At 41.4% G+C, this 15,828-nt stretch overlaps 1 protein-coding gene across 5 annotated transcripts in view; it reads left to right on the forward strand.

The window, feature by feature from the left end:
• The window catches only part of TTC6 (tetratricopeptide repeat domain 6), a 215,766-nt gene that overhangs the window by 8,783 nt on the left and 191,155 nt on the right, over positions 1-15,828 (forward strand). For 4 of the 5 annotated variants that reach the window (XM_019983232.2, XM_070775482.1, XM_070775483.1 and 1 more), the window contains exon 1: positions 7,747-7,862. The exons of the other annotated variant lie outside the window; for it this stretch is intronic. The gene's annotated coding sequence lies outside the window, so the exon portion shown is untranslated. Of the gene's footprint in view, positions 1-7,746; positions 7,863-15,828 lie in introns of those variants that run through there. 5 annotated transcript variants of the gene reach the window in all.

Below are 15,828 nucleotides of genomic sequence, written 5' to 3' on the forward strand. Positions count from 1 at the left end.
CTCCTGGAAATCACGGTGTCTCCCGGATGCAAATGGCAGGGAGAAAGGAGTCCCCACTTGATGACCCTGAGCTCCCAGCCATGCCTAAGCATCCATCGAGACACTGCCTGTAATCCCTTCCCAATCTTCCCCACCCGCAGGGCCGCTCTCTGTAGAGCAAAGAAATGTGCTTCCTGAAAATGTCCGGTGGCTGCATCAGCTACACCTTTAGGATCTTTAAGGGAGAGGAGGCTCAAGGGGCTAAGAGGTGAGAGATCCCTGTGCCTCCCTCTCCCGAGGACTCGGCAAACCCCAGTGAAAGTCACTCAGCCATGTCCGACCCTTTGGACCTGCCAGGCTCCTCTAACCATGAGATTCTCCCAGGCAAGAGTACTGAAGTGGGTAGTCATTCCCTTCTCCAGGGGATTTTCCCAACCCAGGGATCAAACCATAGTCTCCCACATTGCAGGCAGGTTCTTTACCATCTGAGCCACCAGGGAAGTCGGTCCAGCTCCAGAAGCTCCTCTTTGCTTACCCCCTTCTTTTCCCCCACTTCACTCCCCACCGCCTCTGACGGGGCACAGGCACACTAGGGGGACCTGCACCATCGCTGCACTAGCTATGGTGACCTCAGGCAAGACTGTGGGGCCTGGGTCCAGGAAGCATTCACTGGGAGAGGTGAAGGAAATGAGTTGGGGCTTCTGGGAAGCTATTCCCCACCCTCAGCACTAGAACTTGCAGGGCAGGGAGGTGAGAAAGCAGGACCCTTGATTCACCCAAACATTTTTTTCTTTCTCCCTGGGATCCCCCTCTCTATTTCCCCAGTCCTGTCATAGACAGAATCAGAAGAAGCCACTTAAGACTCATTTGGAGAAGTTATCACTGAAGACATTTTCTAAAATCCTCAAAATCTGAGACAGTACGAGTGTAAGGAAACTTTAGGTCCTGTCTTTTAGAATTATTTGATAAAGATTCCCTTTAAAAAATAGTTTCTATCTGAGAGTCCAAGTCCATTGGAAATGAAGCAAGCATGCTGAAGACCCTAAATGATACTTTGCATATACTTTGCATGTGTAGGAAAGCTTAGTGGGGGACAGGGGCCTAATCAAGACAAATAGTAAAGACCAAGCCACAAGAGGATTTTGCCCCATACACATAGATCTAACTGATGGGGTAAAAATTCACAAGTTGATTATCACCTCCCACTAAGGAGGCTTGGAAGAGCTAGAGTCTGGGGGTGTATTCCTGAATCTCTTGCATAACGACCCACATATTTCAGACAGGGCTTGGTTGGGCTAAGACAACTCTAGTAAGATTTTGAATTCTGCTTCACTTAGTTACCAGAACCGGGGGAATAAAATAAAATATTTCCTTTGCTGGAGGACAGACAAACAACACACCTTCAAAGCTTATTAATTTTCCTTGGGTTGGTATTGGGGAGTTGCCTTCGGGGGAGGTGGGCTGGTACACAGAAGTCTCAAGTAGCAATGAATCTCTAGCTAAATGCAGCTTCTGTTTTTACAGCTTACTTAGGGAGAATTGTTAGTTTTTCTAAGCATAAACCGAGCATTGGTTCTCTAAGCTCAGTGTTTAGGCTACAAAGCACATCCAACAGTCTTATATGCCTTTAGAAAAAAAAAATGTCTCTGACCCCAAACGTAGCAAAATCTCTAGTGCATTACCATGCTTGGAGAACACCTAAGCAAAGCCCTTTGGAAGTATAAAGTGTAACTGGAATGTCAAATACCAGCCACCACCTCCAAGGAAAATAAATCCCTCATTCTCAGCCAGGTACACCTGCTTTGGACAAGGCTTATTAGTGTTATTTGTGTCTTTTCAAGTGGATAGTTTTACTCACAGACTTTTCTTTCTACTCAATGCTTGCTATTTTTATCTTACCTTAAAAATCCTGAGATCAGGCCTGGCGCCAGACTTCTGAGACATCCCACGGAAGGATGGTTGCTGGCTTCCCAGGGGTCCATTCCTGAACTCAATTAGCTCAGGTGTTGTCAAATCAGAGTTTGGGGTCTGGAGAGAAGGCTGGCATATGTTAATTAGGTCAGCAAGGTGGGAGTGGGGAAATGGGTGAGCAGGCTAGGAGTGAGCAATGCCAAGGAGGACCCTAAGGTGGGGGAAGTGTCTCAGTTCATTAGTTTGTGTGGATTAAAGCAGTACAGTAGTAGTAGACTTTGGGTAGTAGACTTTGCTTGTTCTTCTCTGTTAATCTTCTGAGCTTCCTTCTCTGGTCCTCTGCCCCAGAGACCAATCTCTATGAGTTGCATTGATCCATTTTCCTTGCCTTGGGGCTTCCAGTTGGATTTGGCCAATGTGGGGATAATGATGCCAGCAAGGAGAGCAGAAGAATAGAGCAAAAGGAGTACTTAACTCCTGCTTTCTCCCTGCATCAGTGTGGCTTTGTCCTTAACTGCCTTTGTGGCTCTAGTTCCTATCAGGCAACCCCTGTCTCCAGTCTCAGCTCTCACCAGGCACTGCTCACACCATTTTTTTTTTTAATACCTTTCCCCCTTCAGATCAAGGGTGATAATACCTCTGTGCTGTTGCTACACCTTGAATGTTAGTTCCCTTTAATCCTGCCTGCATCCTGTAAACAGCTCTCTCCATTCTCTCTGTGTTACGCCTCCAACACACCACCTTTTGAGCATGCCATCTGTCTCAGGTGGGAATCTAACTGATAAGGAGGGGAATGGAAGTCAAATACAGTGTCTTTAACTTTTTCCAGCGTGGTCCTCATACTGTACTCATCGAAAGGCTGTACCCTTTCCTCGTCATCATGGGTGGAGTGCAGCTGTGATGCTTTCAGGGTTGTGGTGGTGGTTGCTTCCTGCAAGCAAGGCTGCAGGGTAGTGAACTCTGAGTATATTTGTTTTATATTCCATGTTAATGCTAATTTGCACTTGATATCATTATGAAAGTAATTAATGTTAAAACCAAGTACTGATATTATTCAAGTTTTTTTTTTTTTTTTTTTTTTCGGTGAACCGATCTTTGGTATAAACCTAAGACTGAGACTTATGCTTCTAGTGGGTTGTGTGAATATAACCAGACACTAAACTAGGTCTAGGCTAGTAGGTGGGTCTAGTAGTAAGGAATCCACTTGCCAACGTAGGAGGTGCAAGAGATATGGGTTCAATCCCTGGGTTGGGAAGATCCCCTGGAGTAGGAAATGGCAACCCATCCCATTATTCATGTCTGGAAAATTTCATGGGCAGAGGAGCCTGATGGGGCACAGTCCATGGGACCACAAAGAGTCGGACAGAGCTGAGTGACTGAGCACAAAGTAAGTCCAGTGACCCTGGGGCTCCTGGGAAATACACTCTCCATGGCCGGAGCATCTCTCTCTTTCTGATCTTTGGAATGTTAAGTCTAGAGTTCAGTTCTCCCTACACCTGTGCCCTGGCAATAACTTGGTCTTGACTGATGCTAATTCAGTGACATTATTTAGCTGTGTCTCTCAATGAGCACTCTCCGTGTCCCAGGCTCTGTGCGAGACACTAAGGAGATTCGGTTTAAGACAAAGAGTTTTGCCTTCTAATGATTAAAATAATTCTTCAGTATCATTATCGTTAAATTTTGCATATCTCTATTAGTAGAAAAAGTCAACAAAAATGAACTTTCTAGATCAAAAGATACATAAGTGTTTAAGACTCATGAGACATTTTGCTATAAAACATCTAGCAGAACAGCAAGAGATAGCCACACTTGTGTGCATGTACCCCGCCACTTTGTAGTCTGGCAAACATTACATAAAACTGTTTTAATTTTACATGTCAAAGATTACTACTGAAGTTGAATATTTTAATATTTCTATTTGCCAGAAGTATTTCTTCTTTTGGGAGCTCTCTTCACACTTTCTTTAGCCAATTTCAAGTTTTGATGTCTTATCTATTTTTCATTTAAAGACTATTAATCCCATGTCTACTGTAAATATTGTGCATTTTCCACTAAGTTTTCATTTACACTATAATTTTGTTTATTTTTAGATGCATGAGTTTTAAAAAACACATCCATCAGTATTTTCATTTGTAGTTTCTGCCTCTTATAGTTCAATGCTTACAGGTCTTTTCTATACCTGCTACTCTTGTGTATAACAAAATCTTTCATCCAGTTGGAATTTATTATATGAAGTGAAGGTATAATTTAGTCATCATTTATTTTCCAAATAGTTAGACCTTTGGGCAGGCTCTAGTGGTGTGGGACCTTGAATTCTCTTTGGAAAACTTTGGAATTTGTTCTGTGAGAGAACATGCGAGGTACAGAAGCTAAATGTTCCATTGGATCTTCCTTGACTTGCTGTGCAGTGAACCAAAGGGGGCTCCAAAAGGAGATGACAAGAGGATGGGTAGAGGGCAGTTTGAGAGTGATAAAAAGCAGATGAAATCAGTGTTCCAATGATGAGTGAGTAATTTTACGTCACTCTTTTAAGTTCTCTCTTTAAGACGGCACTAAAATTATTAACATTTTCATATGATGGCATTTCAGTATCAACGAAGAATCTGAAATATTTTTAGATTAATGCATGATTGGATGGAGGAGCCTGGTAGGCTGCAGTCCATAGGGTTGCGAAGAGTCAGGCACGACTGAGCAACTTCAGTTTCACTTTTCACTTTCATGCATTGGAGAAGGAAATGGCAACCCGCTCCAGTGTTCTTGCCTGGAGAATCCTGGGGACCGGGGAGCCTGGTGGGCTGCTGTCTATGGGGTCATGAAGAATCCGACACAACTGAAGTAACTTAACAGCAGCAGCTTAGTCACTCAGTTGTGTCCGATGACCCCATGGACTGTAGCCTTCCAGGCTCCTCTGTCTATGGGATTCTCCAGGCTAAAAGCAAGAATACTGGAGTGGATAGCCATTTCCTTGTCCCAGAACTCTTCCTGATCCAGGGACTGAACCCAGGTCTCCTGCATTGCAAGCAAATTCTTTACTGTCTGAGCCGTAACTGCCATCCCTCCTCCTCCTTCCTTTCTCTCTTGCCCCTCCTTTCCTCTTTTGTCACTTTGTTCCTTCCCTCCTTTTTTTTTTCTTTTCTTTTTTGGTGAAAGCAGACCTAGAATAGAATTTCTAGTACAGGATTGACTACTGCTGCTGCTGCTAACTCGCTTTAATCATGTCAGCCCACCAGGCTCCCCTGTCCCTGGGATTCTCCAGGCAAGAACACTGGAGTGGGTTGCCATTTCCACTACTAGCTCAAGGTAAATCCTTAATCTCTTTGAACATTAGTACTTTATCTATAAAATGAAGCTAATAGTACCTGGCTCATGGATCTCATTATCTGAATACTTACATACTATTTTTGATTACCAAAAATATTAATGAACAGTATTTATTTACCACTTAAATTGTTTCCTGATCATATGATAGGCATATTTTAAGGTTACATTAATTTTTGAATTTTTCCAGCTCAGAAATATGGCCTGTATGTTTTTTGTGTGCAGCCTCCAGGATGGTACCAAGAACAATTAGTCATCTTCTAAGCTCTTGGTTATTTGCTTATTGTTTTAATTGGCACAGAAAACTAATTTTCTTACTGTCTGAAGGGGTTACTCCCATGCTTAGAATGAAGCTGCCCTCATGAAGCATCCACAGGACAGTGAGATGTGAGGAGGGTGGCAGGGCCTTCTCTGTAGAATGCTTCTCATTTTGTGAGCATTCAGCAACCATTTTTGAACTCATTGTGTTAGGGGGTAAAGCAACAAACCTTCAAGGTAAGAGTATTGTCTCCATTTTACAGATGAGGTTGCAGAAACCCTGAGAGGGAAGCAACTTGCCCAAGTGGCAAAGCTAGACATCCTCACCTGGCTTTGCACGTCTCCAGAGCAGGAGTGTCCCTCAGGGAGGCCTCACTGAGATGCCTGAGTGTATCCACCTCCTCGGCCGGGCTGCTCTAAGACCCAGCACCAGGGAATGTATAGCACCAGCACCAGCACCAGCAGCAGCAGCATTCTTGGAAAGCATAAAACAGCTGGAAAGCATGCTTCCCGCTTCCAGCATTTGGAGTCTCATGGAGGACTTCCAGAAGGTTTTATCTGCCACTTTCTCGATCTCGCTTATTAGTTGCTTGGGTATTTGGAGAAAGACAGGTTGGTAGAGAGTTATTGCTGCTGTTCAGTTGCTAAGTCGAGTCCGACTACTTTCGACCTCATGGACTGCAGCACACCAGGTTTCCCTGTCCTTCACCATCTCCTGCAGTTTGCTCAAACTCATGTCCATTGAGCCGGTAATGCCATCCAACCATCTCACCCTCTGTCGACCCCTTCTCCTCCTGCCCTCAGTCTTTCCCAGCATCAGGGTCTTTTCCAGTGAGTTGGCTCTTCACATCAAGTGGCCAAAGTATTAGAGTTTCAGCTTCAGCATCAGTCCTTTCAATGAATATTCAGGGTTGATTTCCTTGAGGATTAACTGGTTTGATCTCACTGTAGTTCAAGGGACTCTCAAGAGTCTTCTCCAGCACCACAGTTTGGAAGCATCAATTCTTTGGTGCTCAGCTTTCTTTATGGCCCAACTCTCACATCTGTACATGACTACTGGAGAAACCATGGCTTGGTATAATATATGGAGCTTTGTTGGCAAAGTGATGTCTCTACTTTATAAAATGCTATTTAGGTTTGTCATGGTAGAGAGTAGAGGAATATAAAATAAACATTTTTAAGGGCCTGCTAAGTGCCAGATTGAGCAAAGCACTATCATCTCCATGGTTTCATTTAGTGGTTTTTCTTTTTGCCTTTTTAAACAATGATGACATAAACACAGGAAAATGAGCAAAACAGAGAATAGCTTTTCTAAAGGAAAAAACTCAAACAGCCATCACCAACTTTAAAAACTAGAACACTGTTAGCACCTCATGATTCTTCACTGTCCATCCACTCACCATCACCTTCTTCTCTCCTGGGATGATTACTATCTTGACTTATGGTTGTTACTTTCTTGTGTTTATTTGTAGTATATCTGCTGAGCCTGCATCCATAGCACTATAGTTTTTGCTGGCTTGGGTTTTAAACTTTATATAAATGGAATTGTATGGTATGTATTCTTTTGGGTATAGTTTCATAGTTCAACATAACATTAGTTAGAGATTTATGTATATATTCCCCACAGATCTTTCTTTATTTCTTTCAAGTATAGCATTGCATTTATGAATAAAAGTGAAGTCGCTCAGTCGTGTCCGACTCTGCGACCCCATGTACTGTAGCTCACCAGGCTTCTCTGTCCATGGGATTCACTAGGCAAGAATACTGGAGTGGGTAGTCATGGCCTTGTCCAGGGGATCTTCCCAACCCAGGGATCGAATCTTTGTCTCCTGGTCTCCTGCATTGACAGGTGGATTCTTTACCACTGAGCCACCAGGGAAGCCCCTATGTAGTGTAGACATACAGCTTAAAAACCCCTGAAAAAAAGAAAAGAAAGCTTCAAGTTTTGTAGTCCAGTATTATTCATTAAAATGTAGAAATAACCAGAGTGCCAAGAAAGCAAGTGGGTTAAATTGAGCAAAATTGGCGATCTAGGAGACTCTAGTCCAGGAAGCTCTTTGGAATCTCCGGGGAGATGCGGTCTCAAGCGTTTGTGCTCACACTCCAAAGCGGTCCTAAAGCTGGTTCTCCGAGGCAGAATCCGCGAGTGGGCGCCCGCAGTGCAGATGAATCCAATCCTTCAGGTCAAGGACCAGGGGGAGGGGGCGGGGGCGGAGACGGGTACCGGAGGGAGTAGCGCTTGGCTTGTTGCTAGGCGACGACGCGCGTTCTGACGGCCAGCTGTGCGAGTCCGCCGGCCGCTGAGTCCCTGAAAGGCCGGTTGGAGACTGGGCCGCGGGGTCGGCCGGCCAGCTTCTCCGTCACATGAGTAGGAGCAGAGGCCTCCCGGGAGGCGGGTGAGAGGAGGACGCGGACTGGGGCGCGGGGAACTTGGTTTGGGAGGCTTTGAGAAGGAATGGCTGCGTTATTTTGGCGGAGCAGTTGTCACCTCTGTTCTGCCCCTCTAATCTCCAGGAAAATCAGGGCGGAAAAGAGTTGAGGTTGGAGAAGGGATTGAGGCTGGGAGCACGAGTCAAGGAGGATCTGGGAGGAGTGAAAATCTAGTGGGAGGGAATAATAGATAGATTATGATGACCAACTGTGAGGGAAATAGGAAGAGCTAGGAAGGCAAAAAGCAGGAGTGGGGGGTGGGGTGGGGGATGAATCGGAGGGGTTAGAGGGAGGCTGAAAGGTCACAATAGAGAAATTTAACTTCCAATTCCTTGACCTTTTCTGCTATCCCTTGACAGGGGCTGCTTGTTTGGGACAAACCTCACACACCTCCTTTGGTGACCTTCCCCACTTAGGTCAGTGTGTCTAATTTCGGAATAGGGAGCTCTTACTGAGTTTGACCCTAAAATTCTTCGATAGGCAGTGGGACACTCTAGGATTACTCTGAGAATTATTCGGTACTGAAGGCCACAGATCCACAATCTGCTGTGGACTAGCACTGCAAGGATCCGAAGAAATATAATAATTCTTTTTATTTTAAGCATTCAAATGTAAATTTAACATGTTTTTTCCTATTTACAGCTTCATAGAGGTATAATTTGTATTCACTAAGATGTACGGAACGTATGGTTTTTATAATGTTCAGGTGTACAGTTTGATGAGTTTTGATAGCTTCGAACACTTTTCAAGCAATTCCTGCAATCAAGATAACAGAACCTTTTTCATATCTCTGCTGCCTTTGCTATCTAGCCCTGCACTCACCCTCTCCCACCACCTTCAACTACTGATCTGCTGTGTAATATTGTAGAAGCAGTTACATTTTCTACTAGTTTATATAAATGGAAGCATCCATTGTGTCTGGGTTCCTTTACGCAGCATAATGATTTGCCATGGCCTGTGTCGTGATTGAGCTTCCCAGGTGGCGCTGGTGGTAAAGAACTCACCTGCCAATGCAGGAGACGTCAAGAGTCCAGGGTTTGATCCCTGGGTGGGAAAGATCCCCTGGAGGCTGGAACGGCAACCCACTCCAGTATTCTTGCCTGGAGAATTCCATGGACAGAGGAGTCTGGCAGGCTACAGCCCACAGGGTTGCACAGAGTCGGACATAACTGAAGGGACTTAGCATGCAGGCATTGTCTTCATTACTGAAGTAAATAGTAAGTTTTGAAACTGAGTAGTGTTAAGTCTACCTTTTTCTTTTAAAAAATCAATTTAGCTATTTTAAAACATTTGAATTTGTGAATACAATTTAGAATAAGCTTGTAATTTCTAGAAAAAAAAAGTCTGCTGTAATTTTGATTGGGAAGGCATGAAATCTATAGATCTATTTGGGGAGAATTACCATTTTAACAATAGTCTTGCAGTTTATAAATATGGTCCCTAAATTTATGTTAATTAATCTTAGCAGTGTTTTGTAATTTTCAGTGTAGAGACTTTGGACATATTTTGTTAGATTAACTCCTAAATACTTTATGTGTTTTTTCCCAATTGTTTGATGTTAGGATATAAAAATGCTACTGAGTTTGTATATTAACCTTGTATTGTACAACCTAGATAATTCATTCATTAGTACTAGTAATTGTTTTGTGGATTTCTTGAGATTTTTAACATTGAAATCACATCATCTGCAAATAGGGACAGTTTTCCTTTTTCCTTTTTAGTTTTAAAAAAAAATATTTATTGACTGATTTTGGCGGTGTTGTCTTACTTGTGGCATGCAGAATCTTCCCTGCCTCATTTGCGATCTTTTGCATGGATTCTGTAGTTGTGGCATGCATGCTCCAGACGTGTGGGCTCAGTAGTTGCAGTGCACTAGCTTAGTTGCTCCGCTGGCACTGAGGGATCTTAGTTCCCCAACCAGGGATCAGACCTGCATCCCCTGCATTGCCAGGCAGATTCCTAGCCACTGGACCATCTGGGAGGTCCCTCCTTTTTAGTTTTTATTTCTTTTCCCTGCCATGTTGTAATGGCAGGTACCCCCAATACAACGTTGAATAGATACAGTAAGAGTTGAGGCATTTTTGCCTAGCTTTCAGTTTTAGGGCGGAGAAGGCAATGGCAACCCACTCCAGTACTCTTGCCTGGCAAATCCCATGGATGGAGGAGCCTGGTGGGCTGCAGTCCATGGGGTCGCTAGGAGTCGGACGCGACTGAGCGACTTCACTTTCACTTTTCACTTTCATGCATTGGAGAAGGAAATGGCAACCCACTCCAGTGTTCTTGCCTGGAGAATCCCAGGGACGGGGGAGCCTGGTGGGCTGCCGTCTATGGAGTCACACAGAGTCAGACCCGACTGAAGCGACTTAGCAGCAGCAGCAATTTTAGGGGGAAAGCAAAAATAAAATATTAGCTGCAAGTTTTTAAAAAATTTCTCTTAATCAGATTGAGAATGTTCACTATGCTTCATAGCTTTCCTAGAGTTATTTATTTTTATCACAAAAAGTGTTGAATTTTGTCTTGTGATTTTCCGTTATCTATTTAAATGATCAATTTTTTTCTCCTTTACTTTGTTAATGTTGTGAAATATATTGATTTTTAATGTTAAATCAACTTTTCAACTCTGGGGTAAACTATGTGGTTAGGATATATTATTCTTTTCAAAAATATATTTTTGGATTTATCTGCTTTTTTATTTAAAAATTTTGCATCTGTGTTTATGAGGGATATTTATGTAATTTTCCTTTTTTAAAAGAATGTCTTTGTCAGATTTCGTAGTAGGATTATGTAAATCTCAAAAAATGAGTTCCTTCCTCTCTTTTCTGAAAATATTTGTATAAGACTGATGTTATTTCTTTCATGAGTGGGGTTTGAGAGAACCATCTGGGCCTGGAAATTTCTTTGTGGTAAGATTTTTGACAAAAAATATATTAATTCAGATTTTCTTAACTATTCAGATATTCTGTTTCTTTAATTTTGGTAAATTGTAGTTTTCAGAGATTAACCCACTTCATCTTAATTATTGGCATAAAGTTATCATATTCTCTTATCATCCTTTACTATCTCTAAGATCTGTTGTGAACATCCTCTTTTCATTCCTTTTATAGGTGATTTTGTTCTCTTTTGTTTTTGGATGGTCTAGCTAGGGGGTGATAAAAATTTTATTGATTTTTTTTTTAAGAACCAGCTCTTGGTTTTCTTAATTTTCTCAATTATTTTCTGGCTTCTATTATTTGATTGATATATGTCTTTGTACTTACATTCTTCTGTTTACTTTGTGTATACTTTACTGCTCTTTTTCTAGATTCTTAAAGTAGAAACTTAGGTGATTGATTTTAGACCTATTTTTCTTTTTGATTTAAGCATTTAAACTGTACTTTTCCTTCTAATCAGTGCTTTAGCTGTGTCCCACACATTGATATACTGTATTTTTATTATTACTTAGTCTAAAATGTTTCCTATGATTTCAATAATTTTTTTGTATTGTTTTATTATTTATTAACTTTTTATTACACCTTTTTGTATTACTTTAAAACAATGTATCTTGCGGGAATTCTCTGGTGGTCCAGCAGTTAGGACTCCACCTTTTCACTGGGGTGGCCTGGGTTTAGTCCCTGATCAGAGAACTAAGATCCTGCAAGTCATACAGTGTGGCCAAAAAAAAAAAAAAAGTGTTTCTCTAGGAGTTACAATACTGTGGCCACCTGATGCTAGAAAAGATTGAGGGCAGGAGGAGAAAGGGGCAACAGAGGATGAGATGGTTGGATGGCATCACTGACTCAATGGACATGAGTTTGAGCAAACTCCGGGAGACAGTGAAGAATAGGGAAGCCTAGCGTGCAGCAGTTCATGGGGTTGCAGAGTCAGACATGCTTAGTGACTCAACAACAACAAGGAATTACAATATATACCCTTAATATTTCATGGTCTAGAGTTAATATTGAACTAGTTCACATAAAGTGCAGAAATATTAACAGCCATAGTTCCCTAATTAGCTGCTCAGTGGTGTCTGATTTTTGGCGACCCTATAGACTGAAGCCCACCAGGCTCCTCTGTCCATGGAATTCTCCAGGCAAGAATGCTGGGTGGGTAGCCACTCCCTTCTCCAAGGGATCTTCCCAACCCAGGGATTGAACCTGGGTCTCTTGCATTGCAGGCAGATTCTTTATGGTGTGAGCCACGAGGAAGCCCCACAGTTCCCTTACCCACCCCCATTCCAGTCTCTTTAGTGTTGGCATATGCATTACATCTGTGTATACAGATACTCCACAAGACAATGTTGCAATATTTATACAAAGATGGCTTGTTAAATATACACAGATATTTGCCATTTCTGATCTTCTTCATTCATTCCTGAAGAATTTGATTTTCCACTGATACAATTTTCCTTCAGTCTAAAACTGTCTTTAGCATTTGTTACAGTTTTAGTCTGCTGGTGAGTTATTCTCCTAGTTTTCCTGTATTTTAGTTGTGTCTTCATTTTGTTTTCATTTTTTTAAAGAATATACTTGCTAGATATCTAATTCTGGGTTGGCACTTTTTTTTGTCTTTTGGCATGTTACGAATCTTGTTTCACTTTCCTGCGGTCTCAGAGGTGTTTCGTGGGAAGTTCATGGTCATTTGAATTATTTCCCTTAATTAATGTGCTGTTTTTCTGTTTCCTTCAGTATTTTATGTTTGTGTTTGGTTTCCAGCAGCTTACATGTAATTTTCTTTATCTAGTTTGGAATAATGAAAGCCTCTTTGTTATAAACTTTTGAATCTATAAATGTATGTATTTCTCCAAATTTTGGATGTTTGCAGACATCATTTCTTCAAATAGCTTTCCACCCCATTCTCCTCCCTCCTTTTGCGCTACCAATAATCCATGTGTTAGAGCTTTTGATATTTTCTCACAAGGCTCTGAGGACTTCTTTTTCTCAAAACTTTTTCTCTCTCTTTTAAATATTGGATAATTTCTGTTAATTTATCTTCTAGTTTACTGACTCTTTCTTTAACATCCCTACTCCACTAGTCAAATTTTTATTGACAATGTTATATTTTTTCATATATAAAATTTCTATTTCTTTATTTCTCTTCTAAGATTTTGTCTTTTTATTCCTCTTTAACATATTTTCCTTTACTTCATTGAGTATAGCTATAATAGTTGCTATAAAGTCCTTGTTTAATAATTTCAACCTCTGCGTCATCTCTGGACTGGCATCAGTTAATTATCTTTGCCCTTGACATTGGGTCACATTTTCCTGCATCTTTTTATGCAAAGTATTTTCTTGTTATATCCTGGACACTGTGAATGTTTGTGTAAACTCTGGGTTCTGTTGTAGCTCTCTGAAGAAGGTTTATTTTTTTCATTTTTTCATTTCATTTTTCATCTTCATTTACTTTTCTCACTTCATTTAATTTTCATTTAGAAAACATTTTAGATTAAATAATAGTGAAAATACAACATATCAAAATGTGTGCTGCTGCTGCTGCTGCTGGCTGCTAAGTCGCTTCAGTCGTGTCCGACTGTGCTACCCGATAGACGGCAGCCCACCAGCCTCCGGGGTCCCTGGGATTCTCCAGGCAAGAACACTGGAGTGGGTTGCCATTTCCTTCTCCAATGCGTGAAAGTGAAAGTGAAAGTGAAGTCGCTCAGTCGTGTCCGACTCCTAGCGACCCCATGGACTGCAGCCTATCAGGCTCCTCTGTCCATGGGATTTTCTAGGCAAGAGTACTGGAGTGGAGTGCCATTGCTTTCTCCTCAAAATGTGTGGGATACAGCTAATGCATTGTTTAGAGGGAAAAGTATAGCTTAAATGCTTAAACCAAAAAAAGGAAATTCACCAGGTTAGACTCACTGTAAGCTCTATTTCATTCTCTGTGATTGGAGGTTAAGTTCAGCTAATTCTCAGTTCAGCTCTTTAAGCCTTTGCTTCTATTTCCTATATGATTTTTAATCAGCACAATATGTTCTAGTAACTGTTATTGAGCTTTGAGTTTGTCCCACATGTGCATGGTTCTGAGGTCAGTCTAGACTTGTACGGGGTTTAGACACAGAATTGGAGATTAACTTCTCTGACTCTCTTTCCTCTGGAATTTCTCTCTCACTCCACAGTGGTGGTTGTTGTCTGGACTCTTTTCTCTAATTCTTCTGGCCAGAAGTCTAGCAAGAAAAGATAAAACATGGAGAGGAAAAACAGGCAGAAAGAGCTTTTAGCTGTTCTATTACCTATTATGTATTTATGTATATATATATTTTTTATGTATGTATGAGTATTCACAAGGGGTATGGACATACTCTAGGTACTGGTTATAAAGAGTTAACTAAGTTAAGCTTTTATAGTTACTGAAATTTCTGTGAGCCTAAGAATACTGGAGTGGGTAGCCTTTCCCTTCTCAGGGGATCTTCCCCACTCAGGACTCAAACCTGGGTCTCCTGCATTGCAGGCAGATTCTTTACCAGCTAAGCTACCAGAGAAGCCTCTGAATAGTTTAGAAAAACATCTTTTTGGAGCTTGAAGACAGCGTTTCTCTATTTTCTCTATCATTTTTAACCAGCATGATATGTGTCAGTTATTATTATTGATATTACTAGGATTAAAGGCAGGAAAGCATGTATTATAGAAAGTGTGGGATAATAGAAAAAATTGCTATTATCCCATTTCTTAGAAAAATCATTAAAATATTTGTATATTTCCTTTTGGACTTTTTAATAAATTATCAGTGGGCAGACAGATCTCATTTCTACCAGTGATATTTCAAAAGCCAATGTGATTTTCAGAATACTTTTATGTTCCTTGCAATACTGAAGATTTTACTAGATGAGATAGGCTGTCTTTGGCCATTTCTTTTGGAACTTTGGTGCTGTGTATTGTGAGTTGATGTTGGTGTGAAATTTAGGAACTGAATTGAGACATTTGGCTATGAATCTTATCCTTAATGGGTCACTGTTCCCACCGAGATACTGATATATAGGTGACTATTTGTAGGAGGTGGTCAAGCACAAGAAATTCCAATAACCAGCTGGAGCTTTGGCTCAGTTCCCCAGGTAATACTCTGCTGGACTAAGACTCCTTGCCCTGTGTGAAGTGTTCATGTGGCTTGGAACCAAGTCATCTGGTAGTCTGCTTTATTTATTTCTGCTTTAGAGTCTAGAGCAGAGTTCTGAATCTTCTGTTCTAACAGGAGGAACAACCAAACCTGCAAGAACCAGAAAGCAGCCTGTCTCAGAATCTAGAGAATTCATGCAGGCAGCCCTCCCTGGGCCTTTAGCTCTTTTGGGCTGGGAGCTTACTTTTTATGTCTGACCGACTTTGTGGGAAAGGAGAGAAGAGTGGCCCTTGGCCTCTCTGACTGCGTCACTGCTCAGGCATTGAACATCCTGGTAGAGGAGTAAGGAAAAGGCAGAGTTTTCAAAACCTGGGAAGGAAGAGGACGATGAAATTACTGCTCATTCTGTCCCATTCAAAGGGTAGCGTAAACAGTCAACCTGGATTGTGAGCAGCAGGTGTGACACTGTATGTTAATTTTAATACTTCCTTCTTTGGGGACAGCGACATTATTTTTCCTTGAGCATTTCCAAATCAGAACTAGGCTCTTTTTTAAAAAATAAATTGCTAGCAAAAAAAGAGAACCTGTTGTTTTCCCCTGAGATTGGATGTTTAAAAATCATTTTACATATTTTGTAGTGTTAAGGGGTGGATGGGGGCTATGAAAGCACTGGGTTTGATGGCCTGGCCCATTTGCATTGGGATACCACCTTGAAAACACAATAGAAGTTCCATTTCCCACTGTTTCATTTTTACATATAAAGAACAACTTTCCCATGCGGAACTCTAGGGAGGGTACTGAGAAATGTTAAACAATGACCACTTGTTAAACTTCAATAGCAAACCTAGGGCCTGAGAGAAGTTGGAAAGGAATACAAAGCAGGAACTAAGAAATAAAAGGGAA

This window comes from Bos indicus, chromosome 21 (genome assembly GCF_029378745.1).
Source record: "Bos indicus isolate NIAB-ARS_2022 breed Sahiwal x Tharparkar chromosome 21, NIAB-ARS_B.indTharparkar_mat_pri_1.0, whole genome shotgun sequence".
Taxonomy (NCBI): Eukaryota; Metazoa; Chordata; class Mammalia; order Artiodactyla; family Bovidae; genus Bos; species Bos indicus.